Source organism: Aphidius gifuensis, linkage group LG3, assembly GCF_014905175.1.
Source record: "Aphidius gifuensis isolate YNYX2018 linkage group LG3, ASM1490517v1, whole genome shotgun sequence".
Lineage (NCBI taxonomy): Eukaryota > Metazoa > Arthropoda > Insecta > Hymenoptera > Braconidae > Aphidius > Aphidius gifuensis.
The window spans coordinates 2,020,904-2,028,832 of NC_057790.1; the positions used below are offsets into that span (position 1 = coordinate 2,020,904).

General features: G+C 29.1%; 1 long non-coding RNA gene across 1 annotated transcript; it reads right to left on the reverse strand.

Moving 5' to 3' along the window:
* Positions 1-3,030: 3,030 nt before the first annotated feature.
* On the reverse strand, positions 3,031-4,292 carry LOC122851384. The gene is made up of 3 exons (XR_006373684.1): positions 4,162-4,292; positions 3,583-3,701; positions 3,031-3,251 (listed from the first exon to the last, which is right to left on the reverse strand). It is a non-coding gene; the product is annotated as an uncharacterized LOC122851384 (long non-coding RNA).
* Between the last annotated feature and the right edge of the window lie 3,637 nt (positions 4,293-7,929).

The window sequence follows — 7,929 nt, forward strand, 5'->3', positions numbered from 1 at the left end:
ATGTCATTATATATAAATATTGTAGAATAATTGAGGGGTGATATGTCCTCATGCTCGTTAGCATCACTTAATTATTAATATCACCATAATGACAATATTTACAATCATGTTTTAATATAACAAAAAACATGATGACTAAATACAACAAGCACTGCACGATTATTTACTGAAAAAAATTAAAGAAAATAATAAAACAAACATTTATTAATTTTGCTGAGATTTCATATATAATAATATTTAATTTAAATGGTAAAGAATATTAATTAAAGATGTTTGTATTAATATGAATAATAAATACCTTCACGTGTTTGTATGATATATAGAGGCACTTTAAAGCACGCGTGCAAAGGCATCATCTTATTGGTCATCTGTTTGAAATCCCAAAAAGGGAGTACTTGTACATGTTGTTGGTGTATGTATGTATATATTTATTAATAGAGCCAGAAGGTCCCCCTAGACTATGGTCTCACCTGCTCGACCATCATTGGACCCCCTGATGATCGCACTACATCGCACGCGTTCAACGAAGAAAAATATTTCCTCAACCATATGGCTTTACTTTCCTTATGTTTTTTCATCTTGGCCTATCATCCAATTTTTTTTCCTAGAAAAACCATTAACCCTTGTTTTATTATTATATATATTTTTCAAAAATATAAAATTAAATTTTGCTGTTGTAAAAAAAATAATACATTCACTTTGTTTCATTTGGGAGGGTTTTTAATTTTTATTCATTGGATCGTTGATTGAACTAATTAAATGTAGAAATAATTGAAATTGATTTCTAAAACTTTTAGGACACTTGTATTTCGTTTTTTTTTAGATACTAGAAGAATAATTTTACGAAATTTTTCTTTAGAAATATTTTTTTTAATAAATAGGATCTACAGCGATAAGTCCCTAATCCCGAGCTTCGTCTACAGGTCATGGCAAATTATAAAATTGAAAAAAACATAAAAATAAATGAAATTAAGTCATGTAACATTCAGGATAATTGTATTTGAGTGTTGTTTAAATGTTAGAAGCATAATATCATGAAACTTGTAAATATATGCATCAAAAGAAAAGAATAATATTTGTTTTTTTTTTTTTTGACAAGATTATTTTTAGTTTATTACTTTCACATTTATCTAAAATCATATCCTCATTTTCTCATCATCATGTAGAATAAAAAAAAAAAAAAAGAAAAGTTAATATAGTTATAAATATATATATATTTATAAAAACAAAAATAAAATAAATGAAGTAGTAAGTATGACCGGAACTCTATCGCAGGGGTCCAGAAATTATTATTATAATTTTTTTTTTCATATATCTAATGATCCAGACGATATTTCCCGGAAGAAAAAAAGCGGCGCCGTGATCATCTGTCACCCAAAGCAGATGTTACTTATACGCACTTACTTTTGATAATTCTTTTTTTTTATTTTTCTATTCGCTCATCATATTTATCTATATACCTTTTGAGCTAGAGAAGAAAAAGAAAAAGAAGAAGAATCTATTCCTCACGCGTACATTTCACCCTTGAAACATCCCCAATGTAATTGAACAAAAGAATTCACGATTTTTCCCGCCAATCCGCAGGTGAATGCCCTCGGTATTTGGCCCAAAAGCCTCTTTGGCAGGTACAAACTTGCTCAACGCATCAAAAGGGGCTTCTTTACTTGAAGATTTTTTTTTTTATATCGTAACGTTACATCGACAAAGGGTACGTAGAAATATATGCTTTAACTACCTTCCAACCAGACTTACATAATATACACAACATCAGCATCATCATACACACAAAGTGCAACACAGTTGGTTTTTTTAAAAATTCTTTTTTTCACATATTGTCACGGTTGGAGAATTTATTGCCGGAACGTATTACCTACTTTGGCACCCTGTTTTTATTTTATTTTTTTTCTTTTTAAAAATTCCGTTAAAAATGTTCAGGTACTATTGATTCAATTTGCTGATTCAATAATGTCAATAGGTTAAATTTATTCTAATTCATCAGCACATGTATTGTATTGATGAAAATAACAAAATTTATTTAACGAAATAAAAGATGGTATTTTTTTTTTCTTAATTCTTTTACCCGTTAAAAGCTTGTAACATTGTGTAATTTTTATAAAGTAAAATAATAGCAGGTACACGAGAAAGTATATCTCAACAAAGACTTTGAGCCATCACGTGTAAAAAAATAAAATAATAAAAGTACCATGGATTTTTAAAAAAAGGAATAAAAAAAAAATATATATATCCCTTGACCGGGGCTGAACACACGGCCAACATCATCAAGGTGCCGGTGTGGGTGCAGTGATTCAGTTAAGAACGTAACCGACGACAAAAAGGTTGGTCGTCTGCTATTCATAAAAGCGAAAAAAAAAAAAAAAAAAGGTCGGATAGAAGAAAGAAAATTGAAAAAAAAATAAATAAATATAAGTAAAGAAGAACGGTACCGTTCATTCAGCATCAAAAATATATCTCCAGTTTGTGTTCGGTATCAGGGGTGCTTCTTTGAAATGAAAAAATATCCTTTCAATTCTCTGGATGCTAGAAAAAAAAAACAAATAATTATTAAACTTTAAAAATTAAATAATACGTAAATTTATCTTATAATTTTACCAAGAAGAAATATGATAAATATTAATTTATCTGATGAATATTATTTTTTCTTGTTAAATAGAATTTGTTTTGAAAAAACAGAAAAAAAAAGAAGAAATAATATTAATTTTCTTTGAAATGATTATTTTAAAATAAAACCGTATTGTGACTAATACAAATATATTATTTGTTAAATGTTTGAAGTAGATAAATTTCCTGTTTTTTTTTCTTTTCTTTTTTTTCTAATGTAGTCATCAAGTATGGCTCATTATTTGTAATCTTTAAATGCTATTGTCTAGTTTAGTTTTCGAGTCATAAAAACTACAGTTAATACCATAAACAAATCGCCTACTTTTATTTTTTCTTATTCATCATCTTCTTCTTCTTCTTCTTCTTCTTCTTCTTCATCTTCTTTGGCTGTTTCCTGTCGTCCAGATTATTCACCATGACACACCTGTGTTGTCAAGAGTATTCAAAATTTTTCAAGAGAATGAATGACTTGAGGTAAACCTCCTGCTATTTTTGCCAGCAAAATGAACCACTCATTCGTTGAACCGCATCAATTCGTCTCACTCACTTGAGACATTTTTCTTTTTGTAAATTCATTCATGTCTTCTTTTGACTTTTTTTTTTCATTCTTAAAAATCATTAGTAATATTGACCTGAAAACAATAATGTTAACGTTGTAGTAACATGAAAAAAAAAAATATATATATATATTTTTTCTTTGTGAAAGAGTCAAGCATAATAATATTAGAAAAAAAAAAAGAAAAATAAAACTGAAATGAGGCCAAAGAGAAAAAACTACGTCGTGTGTTGCAGACAAAAAGATTCACCCTCAGGTACTGGCAACATGGAACAATGGTTATTTTATTCTGTACAAGAGGGTTGTAGACGAAATAACAAAAAAGAAAAAATAAAAAATCGAGGGGTAAGAGGACAGAAATGAGTCGTAGAAAACCAAGAAAAACACATTGAAATAACAGATCATACCTTTTTTATCCTCAGGCAATGTGTCAGGTATAAACACGCTGATACCTGATTGTCGAATATCGTAAACAAATAATTTATACTGCACATTTACTTCCCAAACAGTATGACGTGTTTTTCATCTGCAAAACAAAATTCAGCAAGATAAATATATATATTTGAAAAGAAAAAAAAAATAAATAAACCAAGAGGGTGAGATTGATATCACAGTGCAAATGAATTGTTGATAAAAATTTAAGTTTTAAAACGAAAAAAAAACTAAGCTAACTATTTGATCAATGATTAAAATATAAATGTATTTGAAATTTTTTTTGAATATTATCAAATGATTATTGAATGGTTCAAACTGATAGCATCAACAAGACCTTTTTTGATAATAAGTTGAATATATTTTAATGTGTGTCACTGCTAAATGGACAAAACTTGACAGATAATAAAACAAAAAAAAATAAAATTTGATATGTGATATTTACATGGAGACTGCAAGCTAGACATTGTTGATAATCAAATGCACTGGAATGTCGCACGTGCTCTTGTTCATAATAATATTATAAAACACAAATGAAGCATCAAATTACTCACTTTGTCAACGCAGTAGATTCTTCTGTTAATCATCAAACTATTCATTCCTCTCAACAATCAAGATTATCAGCAGTTTATTTATTATATTATTTGCTTTTCTTGTTGATTGTTTTCATCAGCAATATACTTTCTTCATGTGGTACACTCATTCAGATGACAATGACTCATTCTCTGTTGCTTGTTGTTTTTTGTAAACCTGTAAACAAACGAGTCACCATAAAATTAGTATCTTTATATTGCATTATAAATAATAAATAAATAATTATTAAAATAAAATTATTTTTATAATAATTGAAATAAATGAATCAAGGTCGATATTTCAGTGGCAAATGTAACATGATAGTATGCTCATCGTCATTGTCATAAAGTTCTCGACTTACATCCAGCCAGATCTTTCATGCAACCGATATATGAACACAGTTGAGAGAAAAATAAAAAGAGAGTGAGTCTATGTGCGACATAAAATCTGTTGTATATATTTTTCAACTATATACGAGATGGTATTCCGGTTTTTCTTTTCCCCTTGGCCAAAAAATAATGAAAAAAAAAAAAACTATAATAATTCAACAAAAGTCCGCACATGCCTGAAGTAAAGAGACCCCTTGAGTATCCATCCAAAATATCCACACATTTAAAAATATAAATACATATGGACTAGAGACAAATAATATACACCAGTGGAGGGCCTTAAAATGGGTCCATACATGAACTAGTCTCGGTGGGGCACGAGGAAATCCATATGGTGGCATAAAATATATATATATATCGCAGTGGTAATAGCCAGGTGTTTCAAAAGGTAAGGCCCTCCTCATTCATTTTTATTATCTCCCCCCTTTTACACCCCTCATTGTAACCCACCTTTTTTTTTTTTCGTCTTTTTATTTATTTATTTTTAACCTCTTGCAGTATAAAAAATTATAAACCAGCTTACTTTCAATGAGGGGCAACAATACCAGCATTATAAAAATTAATAAAATAATAATCAAATAATTAATAAATGAAAAAAAAACATTCTAACCTTAAAAATTCATACCTTTTTTTTTGTTGCAAATTATTGTAAAATATTAAAATATTTTATTGAATAATTATTTGTTGTTGATAGTCCAAGATAATTGAGCACTCATGTGTTGTTGATTGATGATGATGTTGATAAATCAAAAAGATGTGATGCTGAGAAAATAAATAAATAAAAAAAGACGCCAATTCAATAATAGATTTACAAAAATAAATTTAAACAAGAATCAATAAAACAAATACGAATATAAACAACAAATAAATAAATAAAATTTACCTTTATAATTATTGTCACTGTGTTTGGTTAATTGATTTATATTTATTTATATAAATTAATATAATAATTCACAACACCTCTCGACTGCGTTGGACAATTTTACACATTGCCAAAATGAGGGGAAAGTTCTCAAGGATAAATTACGGAAAAGTTCTCAAGATGTGGCGTGATTTTGGCGCGTCCTCTCATTGGTCAATTACATAACCGTTGTTATTATTATTATTAGTTGTTTTTTTTTTTTATTTGCACGTACGGAATTGTGATGCGTAGATGTGACAAACAGCTGAGGATTTTACTCATTTTTATCTAAATAATACTTGTAAATAAATAAAAAAATAAAGTGTAGTGTATTTGTTAAGATGTATGTAAATTATATATTTATTTCGGGCTAAGATTAACGAGAAAATTATATCAATCTTGGTGGATGCTCGTTGGTACAACATCGGCTACATGAATTTATTCAACGGTTGAATATACAAGAAGGACATGATCTTTATCCGTCGTATAAAATAATTCAACAACAATCTACCGCTTTTCGTTCTTGATTTTTTATTTATTATTGTCGTTATTATTATTGTGATTTTTTTAAGCATTTATTCGGTTAGTTTTGTGTGTGTGTGGGGACTTAAAGGGGGGAACATTGAATTTGTGAATATTTAAGTTGACATGAATCTATACCTGTCTGATGATGACGATGCATTAGCGGTGTAAAACTGGTTAAACTTCATTTTGATACCTAGTGCATTGAGTTTAATTTTTTTTTTTTTTTTTTTTGTACATATATTTTGGCTGTAATGCGTTGTCCCGGTTCTTGGCATTCTGGTTGGGCTCAGTGTCGTATGAGTGTCTACGTATACTGGAAAAACCCGAATTACATCCAGCTACATCAACAGGTCAGTTGAATCATATTGGAGCAAAATAAATTGGAGCATATTTTATATAAATACTCGCAAGTTGTCAGGTAAATTCTTTATCATAAAATTTGTGTAAAATTCTTTTTTTTTTTTTGCCAATGTGACGGCCATATTTTTTTTTTTTTTTTTTTAATAATAATGGCGGCCATATTGTTTTATTCATAATAATTTTGGGGGGAAAATTTAAATAATATTTTATTTAATTGGTATATATATATATTGACAATAAATTTTAATAATTCGTCTTGGCAATTAAATATTTTTGAGACCTCCTGTAATGTTATTTGAGAAAAAAAAATCAACTAAATTTTATTCCACTTGAATTATTCTATTCGACTAATTATGACATTTGTTGCATTGTGCTGATATAAAGAATTTTTTTGCTCTTGAATTTTTCAATCCACTGAACTATAAAATTATTTGAAAAATTTTATATTCAATAATCTGTAAAGAAATATAAAAGAAAAATCAAATTTTATATATATATATTTTTGGAAATTTATTAATTATTATTGCATTTTGGAGTAATAATATAATTATGATAAATAAATAAATAAAATTGAGAAGAACAAAAAGAAAAAGTGAAGAGCCATGCTCGTTAAAAGGGTAGGAGTTGGATTTATAAACCCATGGGGTTCTTTCATTTGTATATAGTGAAATATTTTGTGTATGTGGGTCGAGATGAGTGTATGTGCAGCACGCGTGGGCGATGCCGTGGCACGCGACACGACCGTTACGTTTGAAATATAGTGAGGGGTGAATATGCAAGAGAGAAAGAAAAAATATTCAGCTGTAATAGTGGCATAGCCCCCCTTTTATCCCCCCAGTTCAATTGTATCTTTTCCCCTCTTATTTTCATCGGAAAATCATCACAATAATAAAATCCCATATTATAAATAAAATATTGTAATTTTAAAAAATTAATAATCAACTTGATTATCAAGTCTTGAATAAAAAAAAACCAAAGTCTCAATGAATTAAAAATAATAAAAAAAATAAATTATAATTTATTTTTTTTCCTCAATTTTTTGGAGAGTTTAAAATGAGGTCCAGGTTGAGGTATGAGGTACCACAACTTGTACATACATGTCGCAAACTATCGTCGCGGAAAGAATAGAAAAATATAAAATAAAAAAATAAAAAAAAAAAAAAAAAAAAAAAGGTGAGCAGTATCCCAGCATCTGCCATCGGTAAAGCGACACATACATTCGGAACAATCGAATCGAGCACTCAAACGAACGGTACAATCAAAAGCATAAAGGTAAAGGTATAGGATAGAAAAAAATGCAATAAGTAAAAGCGAGTAAATAAAGAATAAAAAGAGATGAATATAGGTGGGGAGTTGAAACACGTTGATCATCAACGGGGGTAACAGATGCGAGTGATGTGATTGGTTGTTATTCCACGATCCAGAACCGTTTCCATCTTATTGGAGGTTAACGTGGGGCCCGTGGGCCAGCATTGGACGTACAGCACGTGCGGGCCACCTGCAGGTTTATGGTGGGGACGAATCCTTATAAATGCTGAGGAGCGTTGTCAGACCAGTCAGAGACCGGCCTGCAG